The 19,526-nt window shown below is 36.9% G+C and overlaps 1 long non-coding RNA gene across 2 annotated transcripts in view; it reads left to right on the forward strand.

Moving 5' to 3' along the window:
- The window catches only part of LOC110255828 (uncharacterized), a 153,970-nt gene that overhangs the window by 119,912 nt on the left and 14,532 nt on the right, over positions 1 to 19,526 (forward strand). For both annotated transcript variants that reach the window (XR_014819648.1, XR_014819646.1), the window contains one exon: positions 972 to 1,016. This is a non-coding gene — a long non-coding RNA (uncharacterized LOC110255828). The remainder of the gene's footprint in view (positions 1 to 971; positions 1,017 to 19,526) is intronic.

Genomic DNA, 19,526 nt, shown 5'->3' on the forward strand with positions numbered 1-19,526 from the left:
AGAATAAACGATCAGAAATATATCCTCTAGCAAATTATAGAATCTCACAAAACCATTTGAAACCTTTCTTTATCAATGAAAATCTCTACAAAAATCTAGCAAGCCTGTAAGGGATTTGAAAAAGTGATACCCTAGAAGTAATAAATATATCCTCAGCATAGAAGGAGCTTTAAAGGGTTTTGTAGTTTCTTTTACTGTTAGGAGCATGTCTTTTCAGTAATTACATAGAGACTAATTTTATATTAAAGTTGAGCATTTAAGTTTAAATGCATTTGGCTTTGCAGGTCAGGTCTTGACTAGAAAGCTTTGAATGGAAAGCCAAAGATGAGTTATAACAGTAAGAAAAAAAAAAAAAGAAATTTCGTTAGAGTTCCTTTCTTTTTATCTAAACAAATACTCAGATTTTATGATTTCCATGGCAGTCATTCTTCTTTCTTCTTTCCTTTCAAAAGCATTCACTTTGGCCAGAATTTTCTGTCCTCTTGCTCTCGTTTGCTTTGGAGACGGCAACAAACACACCAACTCTTGTTCTCACAAACTCTTCCTGTTCCTCCTTCCTGCAAAGCTGGACATGTTTGACAGCCTTAGCATAGCACATCTGAATAGGTCCTGCTTTCCAAACAAAGGGCTTTCATGTTCATTTTCATCAGGGGTTTTACAAGGAAATGTAAATATTTCCTTTAAAAATGATTAAATATTAATGGAATGTTTTGAGGGATAATGTCATTGAATGTGTTCGTGTGTCTCAACCAAGGATCCTGTGAAGTGCGGAGTCCACTTACCCTAAAGGTTAAGGCACCTGACTTGAAACTACTTCCAGGGGGAGTCAGCAGTGATCTAGAAAAAAAGATCAGTGAGCTCTAATCCACTTTGATACAGCAGTCATGTTGCTCTTGTCAAATTGTTGAAGGAATGGTGAAACCTTGGGGCAGAAGCTTTCCCTTACTGATTTATTTCTCCTTGTTTTTCAGGAGATGCTGCAAAAGCACTTTCTGTATGATGTTCCCCCAGACACAGTGAGTAGATTCAATACTAATTTCCCATTCACTAGTCTAACATTTTTTGGCCCTTTAGCCAAGGCATTCTTCCCCTGATTTCCCCACTGAGGTCTCTTCCTTTTCTCTCACATCCCTCTCAAAACTGGAAGCCATTTCCTATATCAAGAATCTACTGTTTTCCCTTATTTTTATTTTTATTTTTTTGAGTGCTCATGTTTGCTCTACTCTCTGAGTTTGTTTTTATTTTTCTTTCGGGGGCAGGGCAGGTCAAGTAGAAGAGTAGCTTTGCCAGGCAGTGGAGACCACCACAAGCTCATGCCCTCAAGACTGTGCCCACCCCTTGAGAAAGAGAAGGAAGGGGTCTTATAATTTAGGAGCGGAAAATAGAGCCTCAGATAAGGATCAGGGTAAGATGCAAGCTTGCTTTCTTCTTCAGAGCTGACATCAGGTGGTCCCTGGAGGGGTTCCATGGAGTTATCTCACTGTGACCCTCTTTCTGGAGTGAAGAATGCTTCATCACGTAGTTAACATCTTCTGTTTGTTGGGGTTGAGCTCAGTGTCTAAAAGACAGAGAATACAGGGGGATTTTTCTCTGAGCTCTTCAATGTTAACAAAATAGAGATGCCAGCATCTTGTCAATAGTTTTATCTAATACACATTTGAAAAACGTCTGCCCTGCCATAGGAGCTCACCAGATGGACTGAGAGAATTTCAGAAAGAGCTTGTCTTATGCTATAGTTGTACTTGGATGCAAGTGCCAAAACAGGGAAGGTTCCGTGAATGTTTGTTGAATGAATGAAGAAAGGAAGAATGAGATAATGAGAGCTAACTCTACTGAGTGCTGCACAGGGTGGCCATTCATATTTTATAACAGAATCTGGGATTGTTGATACTGTTTTCATGTGGCAGGCTGCATCCTGTGTACGTTAATGTAGTCTTAGCAACGGTGGTTGAAGATGGAGCTTGTTCTAAACATGTGGTCAACTGGGAATATAAAAAGTTATTCTGTGATTTTGGATCTCTTCGACAACCTTCTTTAAAAACGTTTCTATCTCATGTTCTATTACGTAAGCTTCCCTTATTTATTTTTTCTTGTAAGCAGGTTAGAAATATATTGTAAATAATGAAAGAAAGGCACCGGCAGAATATGTAAAGAAACACTGCCTTTTGCATGGTGAAATGATTACTACAGTCAAGCTAATGAAAATATCATCTCCTCACATAGTTATGATTTTTTAAATGATGAGAATGCCTAAAATCTACACTCAGTAAATTCCAGTATTCAATGCAGTGTTAGTAACAATAGTTATCATGCTATGCTTTAGATCTCTAGACTTATCCTATAAAATTCCAGCTTTGATCAACATCTCCCCACTTCCCCCACCTCCCCTTTGTCCCTGAAAGGGGGGTTCTACTCTTTGCTTCTATGAATTTGATGTTTTAAGATTCTACATATAAGTGAGATTATGCAGTTTTTTTTTTCTTTCTGTATTGGCTTATTATACCTAGCATACTGTAGTAATTGTACATAAATAGTCTCAAATCTTCATGTTGTACCCCTTAAATACATACAATTTTTATTAGAAAGGGTATTTATATCTTATGATTCCATTTATGTGAAAAATGAGGAAAAGCGAAGCTCTAATGACAGAAAGCAGATCCCTGGTTGCCAAGGCCAGGAAGTGGAGGAAGGGATTGACTGCAAAGGAATATGAGTGAACTTTTTAGGATGATGGAAATGTCTAACACTATGATTGTGTGGTGGTGACACTACTGTATTTTACCTTTAAGGCTATACACACAAAATTAATGGCATTTATTATATGTTAATTCTATACCAAAAAAGCTGATTTTAAAAGTGAAAACACACACACATTAAAAAAAAAATACATCTTTGTTGTTTGGAAGGGAATGAGGAAAAAGAAATACTACCAAATGAGGTTTTGCACTGGAGAATCTCATGATCTGAATTTCCTGGAAGAGCTGGACCCCAAGGCTGTAACCACCCCCTTGGGATTATGCGCTATCCCCATTATAACTGTCAGGGGAGTCCTTTAACTATCTGGTACTAATTTATTTATTTATTTATTTATTTATTTTATTTTTTGTATTTTCTAGGGCTGCACCCGTGGCATATGGAGGTTCCCAGGCTAGGGGTCTAATCAGGGCCGTGGCTGCTGGCCTTCACCAGAGCCACAGCAACTTGGGATCTGAGCCATGTCTGCAACCTACACCACAGCTCATGGCAACACCAGATCCTTAACCCACTGAGTGAGGCCAGGGATCGAACCCGCAACCTCATGGTTCCTAGTTGGATTCGTTAACCACTGAGCCATGACGGGAACTCCTCTGGTACTAATTTAGAGAAAGGATTTTGATTTTGTTTTGCTATAGCTTAACTGAAGCATGGTGGAATATTTTTTCTATGTTGATTACCAAAACATCAGCAATAAAAGGGAAACAGTCATAGAAGAGCACTATGAATCTTCTAGATAATCCATCTTGCATCGGGCACCTTAACCTGGCATTCCATTCATCCTGCAGTGCCAGTTCTGCTTACCAAAAGTGGCCCACTAGGCACCCCCATTCCACGCCCGGCCCCACGCCAACGAGCCGGGCTTCTTACCCATTTAAAGTTTGAGAATAGGTTGAGATCGTTTCAGCCCCAAGACCTCTAATCATTCGCTTTACCAGATAAAACTGTTTCCTGTGAGAGCGCCAGCTATTCTGAGGGAAACTTTGGAGGGAACCAGCTACTAGATGCATCCCTACCTCAGAGATTGGCAAGCTTTCTGTAAAGGGCTAGGCAGTAAAATATTTTAGACTTGTGGACTATGCTGTCTCTATTGCCACTGCTCATCTCTGCAGTCGTAGATTGTGAGTGGCCACTGACAGTGTGTAAATACATGGACTGTGTTCCAATAAGGTTTTAGAACAGCAGGCAGGGCCAGGTTGGTCCTGTAGGCTGTAGTTTGCCAACCTTCTCTAAATGGCCAGCTCCCGGTACATTCCCATTGGCAAAATAAGCTCTTGACAAGTTCTCTATCTCACTAGTTCCATCCTATCAGAGCTTCCCTTTGGATATTTGTATCCTTCAACTTCCAGATGAATGAGAAAGGTTAAGGATGATGATCTATTGTTTGCTTTTTCCTGAGGTCCTGCGTCTTCCCTGGTTCGATGGCATCAAACATCACCTGCCCCTTCCTGCAGAGACTACTCACCCTCTGCAGTCTAAAGAGGGCCCTTTCTTTGTAAATCTTTTAAAAACTCATAACCTTGTCAAAAAATTATGCAGGAACTGCAACATCATTGTAAGATGCAAACTCATCTAGTTAGGAAGCAGAGACTCATTTGCTCATGAATTTTTAGAAGCATAATACAGTTAACTCTTGTTACTATGTGGTCTGTTGTTTATTCAAGGCAGAGGATGCCCATGTGGGCGCACCTTTGTGTTGGGTTTCTCAGTGAATCCTGCATAATGCAGAAAGAGTTTACTGTTCAGGTCAGAAGCATGTGCTGGTTCAGAGGACTGAGAGGGGCTGGATTAAGATGATAGAATGGGGGTATATACATCACCTCCATATATATTCTGCCTACATTCTCACATCAGCTGTTATTGGGACTTTCATACATAAAAATGGCCCTAAAAAGATTCTACCTTTAGCAGAATAATTCAGGAAGCCCAGTTTGTCTCTGCCATCACTTGCAGCTATCACTCTAAGTTAAAACCTTGGGTCAGTTTTGGATGAGAGTCTCTGACTCCTCTCTGTTCTTCTTGAAGTTAAGAGTGACTTGACTATATGGAGTTCCTGCTATAGCTCAGTGGGTTAAGTACCCGACATAATGTCCATGAGGATGCAGGTTCGATCCCTGACCTCACTCAATGGGTAAAGGATCCAGCATTGCCACAAGGTCACAGACACGGCTCAGATCTGGCATTGCTGTGGCTGTGGTGTAGGCCTGTAGCTGCAGCTTCAATTTGATTTCTAGTGTGGGAACTTCCATATGCCACAGGTACGGTCCTAAAAAGAAAAAAGAAAAAAAAGAAAGAAAAAAAAAAGTGACTTGACTATAGTGATACTCAGACACCTTCCAGGATGGTTCCTACAGCTATCATGTACCCCAGTCTTATTCCAGACCAACAGTTATTGACGTAGCTTATTGAAGACTGTGTGGTCCACATCACTTCTTAGATCTGCACATCAGATGTGACCTCGTGGATCTGAGCATCCCTCATCATCTCTTGGCCCTGCACGTCTGATGCCCCCTCTTTCCCTTTGACAGGTCTCCATCATTGTGATTTTTTTTGGCCTTTCCTTTCTCTCTGGCAGCTCAAGTTGCTCCAGGATCATCTCTTACATTTACCACCCCAGTCCTTGAATCAACCATTTGCTTTCCCTTCCAAGAAGCACTGATTCCTTTTCCTGGAGAATGTGGAGGTATTTCACAACATCTGGCTGCAAGATGTGACAAATGGCAATTATTTTTAAGTCTAGGATTAAAAATAGGTGGGCTCCCTCTTAAGAGCTTTTGTTCATCACTGCCTTTCTAACACCATTGTCCAGGGTGGAGGCTGGTGGTGGAAGAAACTATGCATTCACATATTTTAAGGCGTTTCCAGAGAGGCACCGTCAGGATTGAGAAAAGTCCTTTGCCATTGAAAAATTTCTCATGTGAGTTTATGAATGAAAAAGGAGGAAGGACAGTAACCCTGGAATCTCTGCAATCTCCCCGTAGCCTTGACCTCCAAGATTAACAAGGTCCCAGGTGTGACACCGGATCATGAGAGCAGTTTCATGAGATAACTTTGACTTGGAGTCTTAAGTGCAGCCTGCCAGGGTAACGTCTGTTACCCTGTGCTTTTTGTACTCTGGAGAGTGTAGACTGGGGCTAATGATTGGATTCAAACTCCTGATTTGCTGGTGGGTCAGTATTCTGGTACTTTACAGCAATGAGAGGAATAAAAGTATAATAATATGGAAAAGAACTTGGTGACTTATTACATGTGGGATAAATGGGAAAGGGGAGAATGAAAAACTAAGGAGTTTTCTGGTTAAAAATTGGCAATGCTTTAATAAAAATGGGGACATTAGATATCAATGCAGAAGTCTACAAGAGGGTTGGAAATGTGCATCTGAAATTCAGAAAATATCTGAGTGAACGGATTCAGGATCCATTTTTACAGGCGTCATAAGGAATTATTTTCTTCCTCGCGTCTGACATGTACCTTGAAAATTGTAGTATGTGTGCTGGAAATAGTAGTATATGGGTGGATTTCACTTTGAAAGGGATAAATGACTTGAATATGAGCTACTTCAAGGAATAAAACTCATTCACTCATGTCCTTTTAGAATATATGTGAATTAAAACTAAGATCAAAATAGCAACAACCAAAATGATTGGTTCAATGAACTGCCAGACTACAGACTTATGAGAAGTTATGAGAATGTGCTCTATGCTAATGTGAGAATTGCTGTGATTATAGGAGCTGTTAGTAAATTGCATGTTTTAAAAAGTATAAATTACTTTTGCTTGAGAAATGTGAAAGTTATTTCAGGGATATATTTATATTTCGTTTGTAAGTTACTTTTCTTGAGAGATGCAGCTCTTCATTTGGGGTTGTATTTTTATTCCCTTAACAGATCGTAGTAGTTAGCACTTTATAACTGTCACTATCAGCACTTCTGCTTAAGTTAAATGAATTAACTGCTGTGGTTATATCTATGCTGATTGTTCACATCAGTTAAACTCACTCTGAAATGGAGGAGACCAAGTAAATTCTTCTCTGTATCATATGTTTGAGTGTTGGAGGCTGGTTTTAATATAAATATACAAAGGGAACTAACTGAAAAGGTAAGATAGAAATGTCATTCTTTTTAAAGGAGATTTACAGTTTATATTTATACATAAGTAATAAAAATTATAAATTATAATTAAGAAAATTATAAGATTTATACTCATATATAAATATTTATTTATGGGAAGGAAGCATCAAGATCATGGACAAGGTGGATAGTTAAGTAAGACTCCTAGGCCCACAGGGCAGGAAGGCTTACTGGTCCTCATTCATTCTGGAGCTCATCAGCACCGTTTCTGGCATGCCCTTTTCTGACTGTTGGTGATGACACAGAAATGTGACAAACACTTGGCTGTTGCTTTTCTTCTCCTGGACACATAGCAGACGTAGCCCGATGATCCTTGTAATGATGATCCCTATTGTCTACTTAGAATTCTTGTGCACACAGTGATCCAAACAATTATAATGGAAATGCATGATGTAATCTATCAGCTCTCTTTGTGCAAGAAGGAGTAAAAACTCCTAAGAATACCAGTAGATTTGGAAACCTCAATTGAATCAATCAGACAGAAATGTTCAAGAACCAGGTGGGTTCCCAGTGTAAACATTTGCTGATTGCAACTTTGATTCAATTACTGTAATCTGTCTTTCTGCTATTAAGCCCTCTTCTTTAAATATCAGCACATTAGAACTGAAAGTTCATTGGGTTTTTGCCAAAATCTCATTAATCAACTTGGTAGCATTGCCATTTTTGGCAGAGTCCTGTTCAAATCAGTTTTTGTTATGCAACCTTCTGCTGTAGGTGCAGTTAGATTGGCCACAAATAAGGCCAAATCTTAAGTGCCAGAACAAAATCAGCCAGAATCTCTCAGTACATTAATTATACTTTGTGCATCCATGAAATACATGAGCAAACATGTGGAAATGTATTGAAGCTCACTGGTAACCAAGGTAACAAAAATTCATAATATCACTTTTCAAGCACCAAAGTAACATACTTCTAAAAAAATAGTAGTGTGCTTAATGTTGATGAGTCAGGGGTGAGATTTATATTGCTAGTTAGAGGGTAAATTGTTAGAGACTTTATGGAAAATAGTTATTTAGCAATATGTACCAAGAGTCCCTTGGGCCCATTGTGGTGTTCCCCCCCACTGCCCTGCCTTTTTAGGATTCATTCTGAAAATGCATTCAGATAGCTGAATAAATATTTCTATAAATATGTCTGAAAGCAACATAGATATACAGCAATAGAAAGTTCGATAAATTATAGTATATCAATGAGATGTCATATGATGTGGCCCTTTACAATGACATATTAAAGAACAGTTAATGTTAACTGAACAAAATATGTAGCTCAGTCTACCAGAAGTATATTATGATTTTAATTATGTAAGTATATATATTTTACATACATATATTTATATGTACATATAAATGAAAGACAGTATATCCACATCGATCACTCTTAAGGGATTTTCTCAGAGGGTCAATGTAGGAATGTTTTTACATTTTTTTATGTATTCTCTAATGTAGAAATGAAAACATATCTCTTCAGCAAGAATATTAAAATATACTCAAAAGCACTATTTAGGATTTTATTATATTTTATTTTTAAAATTTATTTATTTTTAATTGTTATTTCCCCAATACAGTATTTTTTTCTACTCTACAACATGGTGACCCAGTTACATTACAGTTTTGATTTTTACACTGGTGATATATTAAATGATGATGTGCCTAGCAATTTCAGCACACACATTTTGTCAGATGTTTTTCTAATATCGGACTACACTAGCACAAAATACAATTTGTTATTACCAATTATAGTGAGTTAAGAAAAGACATCATGGGGAAAGGAGGACATTTAAAGTGTAAATAAAAAATTGCTATTTCTACCCAGAAAACAAATGAAAAGATTGCAAAAACATACTCTTTATGTATTTTCCCCTCTCTGCTGGGAGAGAATCATTTTGTTGGCAGCACTAATTCTCTAAGTCAATTAGGATGTCCTTTCACTGTCCTTCAGTGAAATACAGGTCTAGTGACCTAAAAGGGTTAAAGATGCACCCAGTGTGCCCGACCCGCTTAGAAGGTTTAATACACTCTCCCACAGTTTCCTAGGAGGAGCATGACTATTACTTTGAGCCTATCTACTTTTCCTTATTTTAACAAAGATTTAATTACATTTTAAATAAATATTTTTAAAGCAATATGGCTCAATCAAAGCTGCCCCAATATTGTAAAACTCACAAGGTGTCAAATTCTTAAAAGCAGAAGAATTTGTGTTGATTTCCACTGAGCCTGCATTTGAGATGCAACATTTCCATCCCAAAGCAGCAGAATATATATTCCTCTCAAGAGCACATGGAACATTTTCCAGGATAGATCACACCTTAGGCCACAGATCAAGCCTTGGTAAATTTTAAAAAAGATGAAATTATTTCAGGCATTTTCTCCAACCATAATGCTATGAGACTAGAAATCAACTACGATAAAAAAAAAAAAAACAATGAAAACCATAAACACCTAGAAGCTACACAATATACTACTAAACAACCAATGGCTCATTGGAGAAATCAAGAAGAAATCGAAAGATACTTAGAGACAAATGACAGTGAAGATATCGACAGTCCAAAACCTTTGGGACACAGCAAAAGCAGTTCTGAGAGGGAAGTTTATAGCAATACAATCTTATCTCAGGAAACAAGTGGTGTAAATGTTGTTTTTAAAGACATGCTCCCATTGCAAGCAAATTGGGTGTCTTCACCCCACACTCCTTTCAGTCATATGGAATTACTGATTATGGCTTCATGGTAACTCGTTTTAACTTTCTACTAAATAAAACAAAGAATACTGTAGATCTGAACTCTAGCAACCTAATCTTGAAATTATTAAAAATACATGAACCAGATGGCAACCCTCCAGGGTACATCATCTGACAGATATCAGATTAGAAATTTTCCTTCATAAGCAGACTGTTTAATAGCATACTTTATCTAGACCTCCATTAAAAAAAAAACTGCATTGCATGAAATTGTCTAGAGGCCAATTACTTAGGGGTCTGACCTAAACTATAGGAAATAAAAAATGTATTAGTCAATCTGTAACAAACAGAAGTGCTCATTAAATTAATATTAGTACAAAAACAATACACAGTACCATTCATGAAAAATGCATTGGCTTATAAAGATCGCTTCACTTCATTGGAGGGTTTTTAATAACAATATATTTTGAGAAGTTGCTATATTTTGGATGTATGTATTTTAGGCTAAATAAACTTATTAAAGAACTCAGTGTTGCAATAAATCCGTAAAGTAGGTAGAGGATATTTCAAGAGATTTGGTCTCTCTTTAAGCAAGGGAAGTTTTTTTTTATGTTAATCATTCTTTTTAAAAAATTAAATCATAGCTGATTTCCAATATTGGGCTAATTTCTGCCTTACAGCAAAGTGACATATATAATATATATTATATATAATGTTCTCTTAATATTCATGTATATGTATATATATATATTCTTTTTTATATTCTTTCCATTATGGTCTAGCCCAGGAGATTGGACAGAGTTCCCTGTGCTATATAGTAGGACCTCCTTGCTTATCCATTCTTAAAGTAATAGTTTGCATCTATTTACCCCAAATTCCCCGTCCATCCCACTCCCTCCCCCTTGGCAACCACAAGTCTGTTCTCCATGTCCATGAGTTTCTTTTCTGTAGATAGATTCATTTGTGCCATTTATTAGATTCCACATATAAGTAATATCGTATGGCATTTGTCTTTTTCCTTCTGACTTATTTCACTTAGTATGAGAATCTCTAGTTCCATCCATGTTGCCGCAAATGACATCATTTCATTCTTTTTTATGGCTGAGTAGTATTCCATTGTGTATATGTACCACATCTTCTTAATCTGTTCATCTGTTGATGGACATTTCGGTTGTTTCCATGTCTTGGCTATTGTAAAGAGAACTTCTGTGAACATAAGGGTTAATGTATCTTTTTGAATTATAGTTTTGTCTGGATATATGCCCAGGAGTGGGATTGTTGGATCATATGATAGTTCTATATTTAGTTTTCTGAGGAACCTCCATTCTGTTCTCCATAATGTCTATACCAATTTATATTCCTACAACAGTGTAAGAGGGTTCCCTTTTCTCCACACCCTCTCCAGCATTTGTTACTAGTAGACTTATTAATGACGGCCATTCTTACTGGTGTGAGGTGGTACCACATTGTAGTTTTGATTTGTATTTCTCTAGAAATTCGTCATGTTGAGCATCTTTTTACATGCCTACTAGGCATCTGTCTGTCTTTGGAGAAATATCTATTTAGGTCTTCTGCTCATTTTTTGATTGAATTGTTTGTTTTTTTTTTGTTGTTGTGAGTTGTATGAGTTGTTGCATACTTTGGAGATTAAATCCTTGTCAGTTTCATTGTTTGCAACTATTTTCTCCCATCCAAAGGTTGTCTTTTCATTTGTTTATGGCTTCCCTTGCTGTGAAAAGTTCGTAAGTTTGATTAGATTCTAATTGTTTATTTTTGTTTTGATTTCTACTGCCTTGGGAGACTGACCTATTTGTATAGTTTATGTCAGAGAATGTTTTGACTGTTCTCTTCCAAGAGTTTTATGGTGTCTTGTCTTATGTTTAAGACTTTAAGCCATTTTGAGTTTATTTTTGTGCATGGCGTGAGGGTGTGTTCTAGTTTCATGCAGCTGTCCAGTTTTCCCAGAACTATTTGCTGAGAAGACTGTCTTTTTCCCAATTTACATTCTTGCCTCCTTTGTCAAACGTTAATTAACTGTAAGTGTCTGGGGTTGTTTCTTGGCTCTTATTTGGTTTCATTAATCCATATGTCTGTTTTTGTTCTAATACCACACTGTGGATTACCATAGCTTTATAATATTGTCTGAAATCTGGGAGAGTTATGTCTGCTGACTTTTTTTTTTTTAACCTCAGGATTGCTTTGGCAATTCTGGGTCTTATGGTTCCATATACATTTTTGGATTATTTCTTCTAGTTCTGCTAAGAATGTCATGGGTAATTTGATAGGGATTGGATTAACTCTTTAGATTGCTTTAGGTAGTATGGCTGTTTTAATGATATTAATTCTTCCAATCCAGGATCATTCATTTCTTTGAATCCTTTTTAATTTCCTTGATTAATGTTTTATAGTTCTAAGCATATAAATCTTTCACCTCCTTAGTCAGCTTTATTCCTGGGTATTTTATTTTTTTGGTGCAATTTTAAAAGATTTTTTAAATATTCCTTTCCTCATATTTCATTGTTAGTATATAGAAATGCAACTGATTTCTGAATGTTAATCTGTATCCTGCTACTTTGCTGAATTTTTTGATCAGTTTGAGTAGTTTTTGTGTGGAGTCCTTAGGGTTTTCTATATACAATATCATGTCATCTGCACAGAGTGACAATTTTACCTCTTCTCTTCCGATTTGGATATTTAGTTTTTGTGAATGTAATGTTTGGTTTTGATTCATGGTTGCCCTGTTTTTCAAGTATGTTAACCCCTTCCTATACCTGCTTGCTTTAGCCTGATAGTCATACAGGCTCAAACACATTCTAAAAAAAAAGAAGAGTCTAGATTTTCTTACTTTCCTTCCCCACATGTTATGATTTTGATGTCATTTTTTTTACATCTTCATGTTTATTTATCCTTTTGCTGCTCCTTGTGAAATAGAACCTTTGATTGCCAGTGTTTTAAAAATATCTACTTTTTATTTTCTGGATTGAGGAAATATCTCATATTGCTGTCAATTTCATGATGACTTGAAAAAAATGAACTTCTGTTTGTATCGATGCTCAATTGAAGAGGCAATATATTTTATATTTTTCCAGCTGTTGACACTTGGTTATTGCCATCATACACTTATTGCAGTTTGTAAATGGCTTTTTCTCTGTTCGATACTTAAGAAAAATTGTGTTTGCCCACATCACCACACTGTGACAAAAAAAAGGGGGAGAAAAACAAATAAAAAATATTTATCTAACCTCAAGTTTGGGGAAAGTAACTTAATTCTTGGAGGCAGAGGTTGATTTTCTTCACTGGCCAATATTACACAGGGCTATATAATTTGATAAAAGGTTTGGAAATATATTGATAATGAGGCTTTCACTTTTCTAGTGCAAACAAAAAAAAGTTCTCTTCAGTGGATCTGTATTTTCCTTTTCATTTCTTTCTCTTTCTTTTTTTTAAACAAGTGTTTTCTTTTCTTCAGAAATTCAGCCAGAAGAGCATGGTTTAGGTGCTGAGAAATGAATTTCTTACCACCATGCACCACATTCTGTGCAAACAGACCATTTGCCATATGTTGTCAAGTCCATAAAATAGTAATGGTTATTATATCACTATTGAATTTTACTCTGAGGTTAGGAATATGATTATTAAAGTAAAATCTGAATTAATATTAGATAGGTCCATAAGGTATACATCAATCAAAAATTAGGATTATAGCTTTTTAATCTATATACTTCTCTATTTAAATATGAACTTACTAAACAAATTCAAACAAAACTTACCTAAAAGCTAAAAATACAATTTATTTTACTTTTCCACTTTACCCCATCTATTCCTTACCTTAGATATAACCCCTGTTAAAATTTAGCATGTATCCTTCTAGCACTTTTTCACAACATATACATATAGGTATAGATGAAAATATAAATAGAGCTACATAGTTCTAGGATTTTAAAAGAATATGAGGTCGCAATATAACTCTTCTCCTGCACATTGTTTTCTTTACTAAAATGTGTTTTTTTTAAATTAAAAATTGGTTATCGAAGTATAGTTGATTTTCAAAATCATATTAGTTTCAGATGTACAGCACAGCAATTCAGATATATATTCTTTTTCAAAATCTTTTCCCTTATAGGTTATTACAAAATATTAAATATAGTTTCCTCTGCTATACAGTAAGTTACTTAAATATATCTTCAATGATATTTGCTAATATATATATTTTAAGTGCTAGTTTTTGTTTTTAAAATTACCACTGTTTTTAAAATCTCCTGCCACTGGAGTGGGCATCTCTGTATACACAGTCCTTGACAGGAATTAAGATATGGAGAAGCATAAATTCAAATGAAGGCACCAGTCAAATCATTATTTCAGGGTACCAGAGAGACTTTGAAGCCTCATTTCTGTGGATATATGTTCTTATTTCACACTGTAGTCCTTATTTCTTCCTCTTCATGTCCTCCGAAATCATAACCTATCTTCCATCCTATTTTATTCCAAAGATGTTCCATAAGATATTTAGTAATTATCCCAGCTGTAGGGATTTTATGATGCCCCTCATTCCATCAGAGGACTTTCACAAATCCCAAATCATTTGTCAGTCTTTACCTTCCCAAGTCCTCTATCGTTTCTGGAAAGCAATTCAAATCGTGATAAACTTTGTACTTTCACCTCCATTCTGATGCATTTCCCTTGCCTTTTTTTTTCCTTCAAAGGAAGTCCAGTGTTATCCCTTGCATACTTTTGTCATCCAGTAGTGTCAACACTGTTTGCCAAAACAAAAGTAAATGGCAGAAAGAGAGGCCACAGCTGAGTAAACAACACTTATTGCAGAATATCCTCAACACTGGATAAAATAGTAGAACACTCTTGGCTGAGACGTTTATAATATCAGCTAGAATTCTCAGTAGAATGTGCCTCACCAGTTCTCCCTGACTGAGAACTACAGGCATGGGAAAAATACAAATACCCATTTACCAATGCATATGTATTATTTACTGCAAAGAATTACGACAGACATATCACATGCACATATTTATACATTATGTATCAGTAAAATACTTCAAAGATAAAATTGCAATGAACGTTTTGTGGGCATGGTCAGTGTATCTTATTATACATGCATTTACATCTTTGTGCATGTGTGGAAATGTTTAAAGCATGGATTTCTAAGAACGGAAATACTGGACAAGAGATTATGAAGGATTTACCAGATTGTTCCTGAAAATCAAAACCAATCTTTTCAATGCTTAGTTCACTTTCTCCTGCGTTTCACACCAAATGTTCTTGTCAAATCATTCAGCTCTTCAGGGGACATATCTGAAAGGTACAATTTGAGTCCTATCTTCTAGGGTAATAGCAACTACCTGAGGAAGATAGAAATTTTATGTTTCAAAAATTTAGATAAATAGTATTATCTTAGGTGTACTGAGTATGAAATTATAAACTTGGGGGGTGAAAAATCAAAACTTTTCAAAGATCAAAGAAGAGTTCTGTTCAAGGACATTAAAATTATAATGGTGGAGCTAGCTTGTCATAAACCAACACTCTTTACCTGGAAAATCCAGACAAAATTCAAGAAAAATTCCTCCCAAAAAGTATTAGAGAGCTACCAAGTCAACAAGGACTTGAGAGGCCAAGAGTCCCAAAGAAAAGGGATAAAGCAAAATTAATGTTTGGTACCACTTTTCCTTCTAATTCATTTGCCCATTTTAATGTAGGTCACCGGGATACTTAGAAGCTGGGAAAATCTATCAGTCTTGGGTGGGGGCAGAGGGAGAGTTATAGGATTAGAAACTAGAATCCAGGGACTATTTAAGAAGGAAGGCCTTAGTATACACCCAAGGCTTTTACTTTGTATTGGTGGAAGATTATACCCTTGGCATAAGAATGAATTTTTAAAATGAGCAGCCTTTAGCAAGCCTGAAGCTTTGCTTTAAAGCAGTTCAATACCAGAGAGATTAAACCTTGACCATAACTGCCTGCCAGAGGGCTCATCCAGGACTCAAATTAGCTTTACAAACTTTCATACAAAATTCCTGCCTTGTGGAGTTCCTGTCGTGGCTCAGCAGAAATGAATCTGACCAGTAACCATGAGGACGCAGGTTTGATCCCTGACCTCACTCACTGGGTTAAGGATCCAGCATCGCTGTGAGCTGTGGTGCAGGTTGCAGACGTGGCTCGCATCTGGCATTGCTGTGGCTATGGTGTAGGCTAACAGATGCAGCTCTGGTTTGACTCCTAGCCTAGGAACCTCCCTATGCCATGGGTGTGGCCCTAAATAGACAAAAATAAAATAAAATAAAGTAACAAACTCCTGCCTTTTAATCACAAGTTGCCAAGCATGAGAGGAAATGAGATTACACGATCAAAAAACTATGGAAAAACCAATGGAAAATAGGCATAGATCCATAGGAAATCCAGACATGGAAGCCAGTGTACAAAGACTTGAAGATAACTATGTGCTCCATTTACTGTAGTTACTGCCAAGCTTACTTGGTCAGGTTCACTAGTTGCTGCTACCTGCCAGTCATCTCTCTCAGGCCACCTGAGCTTATTTCCTTTGCTTTAGGTGATGCTTTCTCTATGCGAATTGCCATTTCTTCTTTGTGTGCATGTTTTAAACTCGCACTTGAAGACACCTTTCTGAAAATTGCCCATTTATGGCCCCCCACCCTGGTCCAGTTCTTCATTTCCCAGCACTCTCTGATGAGCATTTTCCCCCAAACCTATAATCACCTTTCTGCCCATTAACAGTGAAGAATCAGTAGGGACCTTAAGGGACAAAGTTAGCCATTTTAATTGGAAACAGCCTTGGCATTTTTTGGCCAAGTTTGGGTGTCAGAGATAAAAATTACACAAAAGTAGATATTGGGACATCTTGATTGCTCTTCAGAACCCTTCTCCAGTGAAGGGGTTTAGGGCTTCAGTCAAGCATTTAAGGTGCCTGCTGGGAGGGTGGTTGAATCATCTTCTCAAACAGAGCATCATGTAGCGTCTACTTACATAATGGGTATAGACAACTGAGATTTATCTTAAAGTGTCCACGATCTGCAGAGAAGTCCTTATATAGAAGTCTACTGGTAGAAAAGGGAGATGTAAGGTCGCTTTTGTAAGAAACCATATAGATGTAGTTGACATACATTTTTAATGTCTATCTAACAAGATTTATTCTCTTTGTCTGGTATCAGCAGTGCCCCACATACATTCCTGTGTCCTCACCATTCCAGTGAAGCAGAAAATAAAGATACATTGTCTTTATAGCCAAAGGGATGGACTTATGGTTCGGGGCTTACCACAGCTGAGTCAGAGTCTCCTATTATACATACATTGTCCCCTCCCCTACACATATACCACTGAAGCAGGGAGGTATAACAGAGAGTTTTTCTCTTTTACTTTGTTTCTGGGGTTGATAGTTAAAATTGTTTGTGGTCATACTTGGCCTCCTGATCATCCTATGGAGAGAGAAAGGAGACCAGCCTTTTGTTTATCTGACCCCTGAATCTAAGTTTGGCGAGACCAGCTCTAGACCTGACTTCTCAGTCATGTGAGGCAGGTTTGTGTTAAATTTTTGTCACTTGCACTGAGAGAGTCCTGAGTAGCCAAGACATGAGAACGGATGGAAATTAGCCAAAATGAGGAGCTATGTAAAAAAAGAGAGCCTCCGCTGATGTGTGCAACAATGAAAAAAAAACTCATGAATTCTGAGGCAGCCCCAACACAGCTGAAGTAGCTTGAGCTTGATTCTAGGGTCTTTACTGTAATCCCACTAACTTTGCATATCTGATGCTTGGAAAATATTGCACATACCCTTTACAAGCATAATTTATTTATTTTATTATTAGTAGTATTTTTTTCTTTTTAGGGTTGCTCCCACGGCATATGGAGGTTCCCAGGCTATGGGTCGAATCAGAGGTACAGCTTCCAGCTTGTGCCACAGCCACAGCAATGCCAGATCTGAGGCACATCTGTGCCTATGCCACAGCTCCTGGGAACACCGGATCCTTAACCCATGGTGTGGGGCCAGGGATCCTACCCTCAACCTAATGTTTCCTAGTCAGATTCATTTCTGCTGCGCCATGATGGGAACTCCCACAAGTATAATTTTTAAAGTTATTTTCTCTTGTCCTTTCTAAAGAAAGAGAGTTCACAATAAAAAAATTAAACTTAAGAAACATATTATCTTTTCAGGATGCCTTGAAGTTCTGTATCAAACAATGAATTACTTCATGTTAAAGGGGTTTATGTTTATGAACATTATTCTCTAGGGATTATTTTAAATATGTTTTTGAAGCATTAACATATTTACTGATTTGCTCATATATTAGTTCTTATGTAATTAAATATGCAAATGTACTTTACAAAATATAAATATGTATTTACTTTTACATATTCATTATTATATATTATTTAACAGAAATGTAGTTGCATTTATTCAGAAATATTGGATAGTTGAAAATTTCACCTTCCTACTAGACCTTCCCCCATTATGTAGAGGTAGAGGAATTTTATTATAATATATGTTAATAATGTTCATCTTTTTTTAAGCTTTTTTGGTTGGATGTTTTAACACCAAGAGAAAATCATTCTTTTTTTTTTTTTTTTTATCTTTTTGCTATTTCTTGGGCCGCTCCCATGGCATGTGGAGGTTCCCAGGCTAGGGGTCGAATCGGAGCTGTAGCCACCGGCCTACGCCAGAGCCGCAGCAACGCAGGATCCGAGCGATCCGAGCCATGTCTGCAACCTACACCACAGCTCACGGCAACGCTGGATCGTTAACCCACTGAGCAACGGCAGGGATCGAACCCGCAACCTCATGGTTCCTAGTCGGATACGTTGACCACTGCGCCACGACGGGAACTCCGAGAAAATCTTTCTTATGTATGTGGCACTTGAAAATGCAGTCTTGACTGAAATGAATTAATCTGAAAATGTGAAACATTAACTATTAAACATTAACTATTCATTTATTGTCAAGATTAATTTATTGTTAATTTATGTACAGCACAGAAGGGCATCTTGTCCATACTCAATTATGTTTGGGAATGATTATTAGAAGTTAACCAAATTTGATAGACATATTTCTAAAATAAATACGATAATCTTATAAGATTCAATCGTTTGAACTTTTATTTGCTTTTCAAATAGCAAATCTCTTTTGGTTGACTATAGATATTGTAATTCTCAGTTACTGTGTAATCGGTGGATGTTCTCTGTTGCTTTTTAGATATGTAAGTTCATTTGTCTCAATTTTATTTCAGACTGGTGTGTTTTTGAGGTGTTTATTTTCAGAATTTTCTGTCTCCTTCCTCACTGTCAAAATCCCAGCTGTCACTTCTGCTTCTGTCCTGATGCTAGCCTTCAGCAGCCTCCCAGTTCCTTCTTGTTCTTTTTCTCATCATTATTCTGCAGATAGCACATGAACTCAGTAACATCTATTTCGGCCACTCAGTAGTCTCTTTGGTTGACTTCCTGATTCTGGAATGTGAGGCTGATGGATAATAGTCCCTGAATAAGTAAACGGTCCATTCACTTTTCTTTTGATGATGATGAATAACTGCTACCTGTTTTCAGATGATGAAAACGGGCCTGAGAGACCTCAGATAAAGTTGAAAAACTTATGATGATCAGTGGGAAAAAAGAGTATTTCAACACATTATAGAAATAGAAAACATTCTCAGTCATTATTCCTTGAATAAAGCAAGACTTTTGAAAGAGTCCTTTTCTATTCCATTGTTGCTTTGATTTGAAAGGTCTTAAAAGTAAGGACTTGTTTATTACATTGGTAAAAGGCTCAGAGCACATAAACAGTTCCCCCATTGGAGTCATCAATAATTCAAGAACAAAGGAGAGAGGTTTGCAGAAAGTATAAAATTCCAAAGCCAAAAGATAACATGATCTAGAAACTCACCAGGGAAAAACTAAACTGACAAATTTGGTTTATCACCACCTTGCAAATGTGTGGTGTTAGTGAACACTT

This window comes from Sus scrofa, chromosome 11 (assembly GCF_054392235.1).
Source record: "Sus scrofa isolate SSC_HxYL_T2T_F1_AM1 chromosome 11, Sscrofa_HxYL_maternal_Yorkshire_Landrace_v2.0, whole genome shotgun sequence".
NCBI lineage: Eukaryota > Metazoa > Chordata > Mammalia > Artiodactyla > Suidae > Sus > Sus scrofa.